The sequence below is a fragment of the Microcebus murinus genome, chromosome 28 (assembly GCF_040939455.1).
Source record: "Microcebus murinus isolate Inina chromosome 28, M.murinus_Inina_mat1.0, whole genome shotgun sequence".
Taxonomy (NCBI): Eukaryota; Metazoa; Chordata; class Mammalia; order Primates; family Cheirogaleidae; genus Microcebus; species Microcebus murinus.
In genome coordinates, this window is record NC_134131.1 from 10,695,319 (window position 1) to 10,705,952 (window position 10,634).

General features: G+C 38.4%; 1 long non-coding RNA gene across 3 annotated transcripts in view; it reads right to left on the reverse strand.

Annotated features, from left to right (window-relative positions):
- The window catches only part of LOC142865020 (uncharacterized), a 585,997-nt gene extending 583,119 nt beyond the window's left edge, over nucleotides 1-2,878 (reverse strand). For 2 of the 3 annotated variants that reach the window (XR_012915321.1, XR_012915322.1), the window contains exons 1-2: nucleotides 2,432-2,877; nucleotides 1,900-2,181 (exon numbers count right to left, since the gene is read on the reverse strand). This is a non-coding gene — a long non-coding RNA (uncharacterized LOC142865020). Of the gene's footprint in view, nucleotides 1-1,899; nucleotides 2,182-2,431 lie in introns of all 3 variants that reach the window. The other variant, XR_012915320.1, reaches the window with a different exon arrangement.
- Nucleotides 2,879-10,634: the final 7,756 nt, after the last annotated feature.

Below are 10,634 nucleotides of genomic sequence, written 5' to 3' on the forward strand. Positions count from 1 at the left end.
GCTGTGAGCTAGGCTGATGCCATAGCACTCACTCTAGCTGGGGCCACAAAGCGAGATTCTGTCTCAAAAAAAAAAAAAGAAAAAGAAAGAAAGTATGCAGAAATAAAGGGAGATGGTGAGAATGGAAGAGGGAGCTGAGCGAAGCGGGGAGCTTTCAAAGACTAAGGAGTAGGTGAGGAAAAAGAGGAAGATGGGGAGCTACAGTCTGAGAAAAGATGGACAGTGATGGAGCCTCCAGAGAGAAAGGGGAGGGGAAAAGGTGAGTGAAGAAATCTGTAGTATCGTCCAACCTTCCACATGAAATCAACACTGTCAGCATACGAAAAAGTAAAATAGTTGGTAGTCACAGCACCAAGATTCGTAGAATTTCTTGATCCGCATAAATCAGAAGCCACATAAATCCTCTACCTAATCTTTCATTTCATAGGTGAGGAATCTGAGACTTAGACAAAGGAAGTTTCTTAACTCAGCTAGTAGCTGCTTGGGACCAGAGCTGAGATAATAAATGCTTCACCTAAAAAGTTGTTGTTGACAGAATTTATGGTTCTTTTCTAGCACTTTTGAAAATGACAAAAAACTATATGCCAAGCCTACATAAAAATTATTTTAGAAAATAAACTATAGCATGTAGTGACTAACTTATTGCTGTATTGAACCAGATGCTTCCTTATAACAGCCATGATACAGATGTAGATAAAAAGAACTACCACCACCACCGGCTTTTCCTGTTTACCTAAGCCAGCAGAATGAGCACATCAAATAAGGACCCAAATTGGAGATGGAAATAGTCCTATAATAAGCAATAATTTCCCCTTCTCTGATCTTAAGTTAGCCAACTAACCTTTAGGCCTTCTAAATATGATGCCTCAGCAGGAATCAGTTAATGACACTTTTTATTTTTTTTCATCTCAAGATAAGTGGCTCTGCACTATGCTATGAAATCTCACTCAGCTCTATTCAGGGGAATTGAGGTTGGATGAATATAAGTCTCCTTTGGCACATTAAAAAACATGAAGCATTTCCACACATAGGTATAGCTCCTGCCCACTCCTTTGAACAAACATTTCTTTTAATCTAATCTGAAATCTTAGAATGCAGAACTAAATTTTGCCCTGGCTAATCAGGAAGAGAAAGGCTGCTGTTGTGACAAGGGATGAGATAAACATCTCTCCCATAAACCATAATCTTTTGCAGTATTTCTCACCCAAGAGATGGGGATTGATTTTTATTGGCAGTTTTGATGTAGTTATAAGTAATGTTTCAAGGATTGTTTTTATAGAAGTTCTCTGCTTCAGTTTAGTGGGTGGAAAAACAAGCACTAGTAATCTTCTGGGTCAAAGCACTTAGGCAGATGAGCTATTTCCCCAGAATCATCTAAAAAACTCTTGCCTCACAGGAAGCCATTTTTTGTGATGTGTATAATGCATATTTCCTTATCAACAAAACAAAATAATGACTAGAGCAGGGATGAGCAGTTTCCTGTGAAGGACAAGATAGTAAATATTTTAGCCTTTGCAAGCCATACACTCCTTGGTGCAACTACCCACCTCTGCCATTGTAGCTCAAAGGCAGCCATAGTGTATAAACAAATGGGCATGGCCGTGTTCCAATAAAACTTTACTTACAGAAACAAGCAATGGGCTGAATCTGGTTCATGGCTAAGAATGTAGCTTGCCCATCCTGGGCTAAAAGGTTACTATTTTCTTATACTATATCTCTTATAGACCTATTGGGCAGAAATCACAAATCTCACATTTGGAAGGACTCTTATACAGGGGCCATATCAACTGTGCATTTACTTACTCAAATTCAACTCTACGTGCTGTAAGTTCAAAAAGAGAGAGTGAAAGAGAAAAATAACAATAATAACAATTTAAAGAGTGCAGAACTCGAACCTACCATTCCACTTAGTTGAATCTATGCCTTGGTGCAAGAGAGAGACACGAGGTAAGAGCGGTGAAATCTCATGTTTCATCAGTCACTCACATTTCCTGATTCTAGACCCTCTGGAGTTCCTCAAGAATTCTGGAACTTTCAGGAACTTTCATTGCATGAACACTTTGCCCTACAGAGAGATGTTCTTGTTGTAGTCTTTAAAGATACTATATTACTTTCTTACTATGTGGCTCGTAAACTATTCCACCTGGTGTTCAACTAAAGCAGCAGCAACCATCTCCAAGCCTGAAAGGGAAAAGAGAATCATTAAATCATTAACCTGCTGAGAGAGTGTGTAGCTCCCCATGATAGAGTCTTCTTGAGAGATTTTGAAAGGTGATTTTGACTATATGCCATTTTCTTCTTAAATATGGACTTTAAAACCTTATTCAGCTTAAAATACAGTGCCAGTCTACATAGCCTAGCCCTACTCAATGCTTGAAATTCCTCTATCACATCCCTACACAGTTCACATCCCTACACAGTTCATCCCTACCTTGTGTTGCTTTAAGGTATCTCCATATTGCTTTCCACAGAGGTTGAACTAGTATACAGTCCCACCAGCAGTGTAGGAGTGTTCCTATCTCCCCGCATCCACGCCAACATCTATTGTTTTGGGATGTTTTGATAAAAGCCATTCTTGCTGGAAATAAGTGATATCTCATTGTAGTTTTGATTTGCATTTCCCTGATGATTAGAGATGTTGAGCATTTTTTCATGTTTGTTAGCCATTATTCTGTCTTCTTTAGAAAAGTTTCTGTTCATGTCCTTTGCCCACTTTTTGAATCCAAACATCATTCTTCACAGATATGGCAAAAATAATTTTATGCTTCGTTTGGAACCAGAGAAGAGCCCGCAAATCAAAAGCAATTCTAGGCAATAAAAACAAAATGGGAGGTATTAATATGCCAGATATCAAACTATACTACAAAGCAGTAGTAATTAAATCAATCTGGTATTGGCACAAAAATAGGAATATTGACCAGTGGAACAGATCTGAGAACCCTGATATAAAACCATCCTCATATAGCCATCTAATCTTTGACAAAGCAGACAAAAACATGCACTGGGGAAAAGAATCCCTTTTCAATAAATGGTGCTGAGAAAACTGGATAGCCACTTGTAGAAGGCTGAAGCAGGATCCACACCTTTCACCTCTCACAGAAATCAACTCATGCTGGATAACAGACTTAAACCTAAGGTATGAAACTATTAGAATTCTAGAGGAAAATATTGGAAACACTCTCCCAGAGATCGGCCTAGGTAAAGAATTTATGAAGAAGACCCCAAAGGCAATCACAGCAGCAACAAAAATAAATAAATGGGACATGATCAAACTAAAAAGCTTCTGCACAGCCAAAGAAATAGTCATGAAAGTAAACAGACATCCTACAGAATGGGAGAAAATTTTTGCATCCTATACATCTGATAAGGGGCTGATAACTAAAATCTACTTAGAACTCATGAAAATCAGCAAGAAAAAAATCAAACAACCCTATATATTTCTTTGTATATTTTTATAAATATATCTATTTATGTCTTGTCCCCTGTTGGGTGAAACACTCCAGACTGACAGACCGTGCTATTATATATTATTTCTTCAGAGCAGTGATTCCAAAAGACTAAAAGCCGACCAAGTACGTGTTAGTCCTCTGGTAGGGTGCAAAGAAGCAGGCTGTACGCTGTACCCCAGGTGTCAAAGCGATTTGTTCGCTTGGTGCTCCAGAGGAGATAGACTGCTGCTTTAGGAGAGAGCAGAGAGAGTGTGCAGGCTGTTTTGGGGCACAGGGAGGTGGCTAAAGCCTATGGAACCTGGTAATATTAGGGGATCTCCTAATCAAGTCCTATCTGGCTACTACCTCCCAGAGCTCCTAAGAACAGAAGAGACAGGGTTCCTGTTTTCTGGGGCCTAACTATTATGACCCAAGAATATTCCCCAAAGCTTGTAGCACTGCTGTTTCAGGGCCAGATGCCTCCCCGTGTGTCTTTTCATAGGGCATAGAGGATTGGTATCTCTGTTGCTTCTTTTTCTTATTAAAAATAAAGTTGAGATAATTATAAGTGCAATTACTAATCTACAGATATTTTCTCAACAGTAGAATTCACTGCAGTCTTTGCTTTGCATTTAAACATATAAACCAGTAAACCAAATCTCTAGAGGCTTAATTTTAAATATCAAAGACATGCAAATGAAGACCACTGTTCTAAATATGTACCCATTGGAGTGATACATTTCTCATAGGCAGAACAAATAAATAAGTGGTTCAGACACAGCATCAACTGAAGCAAGCAGAATTTTATTGGCCTCTATCCATCACCTCTCTGTTTTACCTCTGGGGACCAAGTGGGACTGACTGCATACCCATAGGCCAGGGATAAACCCCATATGTAGGGAATGCCCAGTATTCCTTACCCCAAATTGTAATATCAGTGAATTTTGGAAATAGTAGTATATGGCCATAGATTTTAATGGTTCCAAATGAAAGATGGTTGCTTTCTGTTTGGGAATTATCTATGGTACCTGAAAAATTTGGGGAAGACAGATATGTTAGCTCAATCTGAGGAGGAAATTCCTAATGAAGTAGTTCAGAGAAGGAATATGTTGCCTCCAGAAATCATTAGCTTCCTCTATAGTGGTTGTCTCATTATGTTGACTTATGTTGACTCATTATGTTGATCTACCATTTGATCCAGCAATCCCATTACTGGGCATCTACCCAAAAGATCCAATGACACTCTACAAAAAAGACACCTGCACTCGAATGTTTATAGCAGCACAATTCATAATTGCAAAGCTGTGGAAACAACCCAAGTGCCTATCAATTCATGAGTGGATTAATAAAATGTTGTCTATGTATACCATGGAGTACTATTCAGTTCTAAAAAACAACGGTGATATAGCACATCTTGTATTTTCCTGGATAAAGCTGGAACCCATACTACTAAGTGAAGTATCCCAAGAATGGAAAAACAAGCACCACATATACTCACCAGCAAACTGGTATTAACTGAGCAGCACCTAAGCGGACACATAGGAACTACATTAATTGGGTATTGGGGGGGGGGTATACATATATATAATGAGTGAGACGTGCACCATCTGGGGGATGGTCACGCTTGAAGCTTAGGCTTGTTGGGGGGCAAGGGCATTATTTGAAACCTTAAAATTTGTACCCCCATAATATGCTGAAATAAAAAAAGAAAAAAAGAAATATTTAATGTATATAAATATATACATCAACAAATAAATACATAAATATTAAAATATAGATGTTTATACATGCAAATACAGAGTAGAGTGCCATCTGCCAATGTGGGGTGCTTTTCTATACAGTGGAGAAGAAATATATAAATACACTACAAATACATGTGTAAGTATATATTTATAAATGAATATAGATATCATATAAAAACATGGGGAAAGAAATAAAAAAGAAAAGAAAAGAAAAGCACATGGATCAGGACTGGACAACTCCAGGCATGACTGACCTTCCCTTATAAGCATGATAACTAGCTATTTCTATCATCTGTCAGCTTCAAAATTCTCCTCTACTTGCTAGGTGGTTTCTGAAACCCTGTTAATAACAAACAATGACCCTTGTTCCCTAATTCAATTAAAATATTAATATGATGAAAGTGCAAGCATTCATGATCTAAGTTCCCATAAATATCTAAATAACTGATATTCCTGATTCTGAGACCAGACTATGGACCATAGAGGTGGATAAAGATTAGGATTATACTGAAGCACTAAACTGGGGAATGGGGCAGTGCAAAGAACACAGAAAGGGGAAATTTTTAATGTTTGAAATATACTTAGTCTCATTTACAAATTTTCCTGGGACAAAGCAGCGAGAGGCGGAAAAGGAAGGAAAAGATTGATCCTAGAGGTCATTTGCCAGATGGTCTAGGAGAGTAGTCCAGTTTCTAAAACAGATTTTACAGTACATGGATTCACTTCATAATTCACCTAGATGGGCTTCAATACAAACCACTCTTACATTTGTAAATTAAATTGCCTGTACCTGGCTGGACCAATGCTTCATGCAGCCCATGGCCATCCTGAAGCTAGTAACAATCATTGATTCTGCCCACTCCCCACACTCAACCCCACCCCTCAAACAAACCTCAGAAAATTCCAAAGCACTATTGAGTAATGTCACTGTATTAATGGACTCATGTGTAGACAGAAGAAAATATTAACATTTATAGAATTCCCTCTAAATCTCTAGTCTCTTTCCCTGACAATTTCCCCAATTTCTCCAACTTGCCTTTTCCCCAGAGATATTTAAAATTCTGTCAGCTGCCTGCAATCTCCACCCAACACAATAAAAGCCAGTTGTACAGCATAAGCTAAGCAAAAACTTGGTACTTAACCAAACCCTGGTCTTCTGAATACCTCACTCAAGCTCTTGGACTCTGCTTGGTTATAGCTACAATCTCTTTTGATCCTCAAAAGTATGGTGGATACATATATCAAAACATCAGGTTGCACACCTTAAACACATACAATAATTTTTTTTAAAGTTGAGCTGTTACCTTAGCCCAAGATTTCTCCTTCACGAGGAAACATATTTGTTCAATTCCTCAAAGATATTCTTTTAATGTACTTTCAATTGCCCTACTGTTCAATAACAGAGAAACTTCCTATAAGTAAAAATTATATTCATGCCCTAAAAAATGTTAATTTTCTTATTTACCATTTTTGTTTATTTTCTTTTTGCTTATGAATTTAAGTTAAAAACTAGTATCATTTCCATATTTCAACATAACTACATTACCATCTACCTTCTTTGTGCAGTTATTATAAAAATGAAGTATGTTTCTATATGTGATAGCCCAGCAATATGATTTTATAAATATTATTTCCTGAAATTGATTTTTAAACAATTTAATATAATTTTGTTTATAAGAAATGTATATATTTTTTGAGACAGGGTCTTATTCTGTCACCCAGACTGCAGTATAGTAGTACCATCATAGTTCACTGTAACCTCAAATGAACTGAAAAGATCCTGAACTGAAAAGATCCTCCCACCTCAATCTCCTGAGTAGCTAGGACTACAGGCACACATTACCACAATGGCTAATTTTTTTTTTTTTTTTTTTTGTGGAGATGGAGTCTGGCTATGTTGCCCAGGCTGGTCTCAAACTCCTCACCTCAAGTGATCCTCATACCCAGGCCTCCCAAAGTGCTGGAGTTATAGACATGCACCACTATGCTTGGCAGGAATGTACTTTAAAAAAAAAAATCTGGTGGGGGGCAGGGAGGTCAAGTTCCATATTCATCTTACTACTGAGAAATTTGGAGCTTAGGTTAGGACTCTTGCCCAAGGTGTCAGATATGACTGTATAATTTGGAAACAATCCATCCATTTATTTCTTCAACTTGCAAAGAGTCAGGCACTGTAGTGGGGGCTAGTGACCTATGTCTAGTTAAACACTATGATGCGGACTATGGCAGAAGTAAACGGAGTGGCATGGAGCCAAGCCTACACTAAGAAGTCCAGAAAGACTTCTCAGAGGAAGAAGTAACTCCTGAGCTAGATATTACAGAATATGTGGAGGCACGCAGGTAAGAAGTGGGGCAGAGGTATTCTTGAGAGGCATGGCAGCATGTGGGAAGGCATGATGGTGGTTTCTGAGTCTGAATTTAGGTGTTTTTATTCTCCTTGACAACCATCACATAAAATGGCTCTAATCCTTAGGAACCTCAACTCACCAAGAACCAACTAGGAAGCTCTTCACCCATCAGTGGATTTCTCATGACATCCATTCATGTTTTCATTTATTCACTTAACATTTAAAGAATTACCACTCTAACGTGAATAATAAAATATTATTTGACTGAGCACCTACTATGTTCCAGTCACTTTACATATATTATCTCATCTGACCTTGCCATAAACCTGCAAGGTAGAGACTATTATATCCATTTTATAGATGAATAAATCAGGTTCACTGCCATTAAGTGAGGTGTCAAAGGTTACACAGCTATGAAGTAACTGAAACAGAATTCGACCTTTAGGTCTACCTGTCCCCCAAACCTGGGCTCTTTCCAGGACTCCACACTACCTCGTTCATCTATTTAAAAAAATATTTTGATTGCCTACTGTGTGTCCTCTGCTGAGGAAAACAGGCCCATAGACTCAGAAATTCAAAATCAGAGTTTTTGTAAGAATTGCATTGTAGGAAGGAAAGACAATGATGCTCACCAGCCAATAACTGGGCAATCACCACACCCCAGTTCCAGAACACATCAAAATTATAGCTTTCTTTGATATATGGGTGCAACATTAAGTAAAGGCCTCTCTGAAAACTGCCTTATGGTTAGCAGGGATAGACATCATTGTGAACTCAGGTAGGGGAAAGAAGACTGCTGAGGCTCAGTAGAGAAAGGAGATGTATCTTTTAGTTTCATGATGGCAAATTTCAAAGAGGCTATTTGAAAGGAACAAGGTGACATTCATTCAAATGGGTGCACAATGTTTATCCAGGAAAATATTAGGGCACTATCATCCTGTTGAGACCTCAGCCTTTTTTCTGTAGCTCCTAACACGAAGCATGCTCTTGTGACAGAGGGCTGACTTTTCCTCACCTCTGGAGGCCAATGCCTATGCCCAATGAGGCACTGTGCTAGGGTTCATAAGCAGAAGAAGAAAGTTCTGTGGTGTTAATGACATGTAAGAGATGTGGTAGATCTTTACTGCCTAGCTTCAGAAATTCTTTCTGTATTTGAGAAATTTCCATTTAATGAATCCTAATGGGGGGAAGGAAGCAAAAATTCCTGCCTCATAAGATCTAAAAATGCTAGATACTTGCTTTTTTCAGCTCCCCTGCCATAGGCATGTGATGTTTCCATGTCACAGGCATGTGATGTTCCCATGTCATAGGCATGTGGTGTTCCCATGTCATAGGCTTGTGATGTTCCCATGTCATAGGTATGTGGTGTTCCCATGTCAGACTTTGACTTCTTAGCTTTGAAGCAAAAGGGAAGAGATGAAGGATTGCTCTTTCCCTTCTGGCAGTAATAAGTTTCAGAAAGCCATGTTCATGGAGAAGAAACAGGAGCAGTACAAACTGTGACTTCCAAGATTTAGTGGCAGTGGCAGCAGTTTTCTCTTCAGATCAGTTCTATGGCATGATTTGGGGCTCAGCTTTAAACCTGGTTCCCAGCCTTCACAACAAATCTATAGATTCCCCATTATTAATAAATTTTCATGCTTAATCAGCCAGAATCAGCTTTTGTTGATTGCAGATAGAAACCCTGTCACAGTTTGCATGTTTGGTCTGCTCAGCATCACTTAGCCTTTCTTCTAGTAACATCACACCACTTCCTCCCTGAAACTGCCCTAACATCATATTAAACACAGGACCAAAATCAGTGTGCCCGTCATGGGGGTTCCCCTAGCCCTTCTCCTCCACAGATACTCTTCATAATCAAACACCAGTCTAATCATGGTATCCCATTGCCCTGAACACTGTAATTACTCCAGGTATGACATGTGACCAAAGCTGGGCCCAATGGTCCAACTTGAGATTTTGTTTTTCATCAGCAACTAAGAAGAAAAACACTTACCCCAGAGACTATGCATGGAGACGTTGAGAACACCCTGTAGTAACCACTTCAGGAAAGGGGCCTCTGCCTTCTCTTTCCATTTTATAGTATAGTATTATTATAGTATTATATAGTACAATGTTTCACTAATGGAGAACCACAGTCTCGCCCAGTTCTGTCCAGAGTCTTTTACATGAGTGTTTATTGTGTTCACAGGCATTTAAAACTCTCTTGGGGACATGGCAGTGACCATTATCCATTTTATATAGTATTAGACCATGACAGTCACCTGAGGTTTCTCTCCAAGTGGACTTTTTATTATCCATGACCTTATGATGAAGTATTTATTAACATTATGATCACTATCTTCCATACACTTCATGTAGAAAGAAATGATTTCTTTCTTTCCAAAAATATTTTTAAACCAATAGTGCTCTTCTTAGTTTTATATCATAATATTTTACCCTCAGGGTCACTTTCTCAGAATCTCTTATGTCATTGGGAAGGCAAGAGTTGACTTCTGGGCCATTCTGCTGTAATTGGCCCATGGATTTCTTTTCTTCCCAGCGTTCTTCCCTTAATGATCAGGATGGTTCATGCTTTGATTCCCTTATTGCTCTGCTTATCTCTACACACTTCTCTTTTTATTCCCTTTTTCACATAAGGCAATCAAGGTTTTAAGTTCCTCCTACACAAGTGAAACAGAAAGTGATCTTTCAGGAATTGCTTTTATTACAACAGACCTAGGATCTAGAATTGACCATTTCTACCATGTCAACAAGCTAAGAACTATTTAGCTCATAAAAATGATATATCTATACTCGAGTCATGCATCTCATACTGTATTCTGTATTTGCACTCTCTGGAACTGGCAGCCTTGCCTAGTACCTGGAGCATAGAAGTTTAACAGATTACAGAAAAGCATTTATTTCCTTTAAGCTAGACAACCCTAGGGAAGTCAATCCAATTGAGTTCAACTCAAGGAACATCTGCTTTGTGCCAGGTATCATACTCAGCATCCTTTGCAATTACCAAAAGATCAAAAAAAATTTTAGCTTTCAAGGAGTTTATTGTGATTTCAATGTTTACATAAATAACCATAAAGGTACAAGGCAGAATGCAGTAAGTTACAATGGAGATA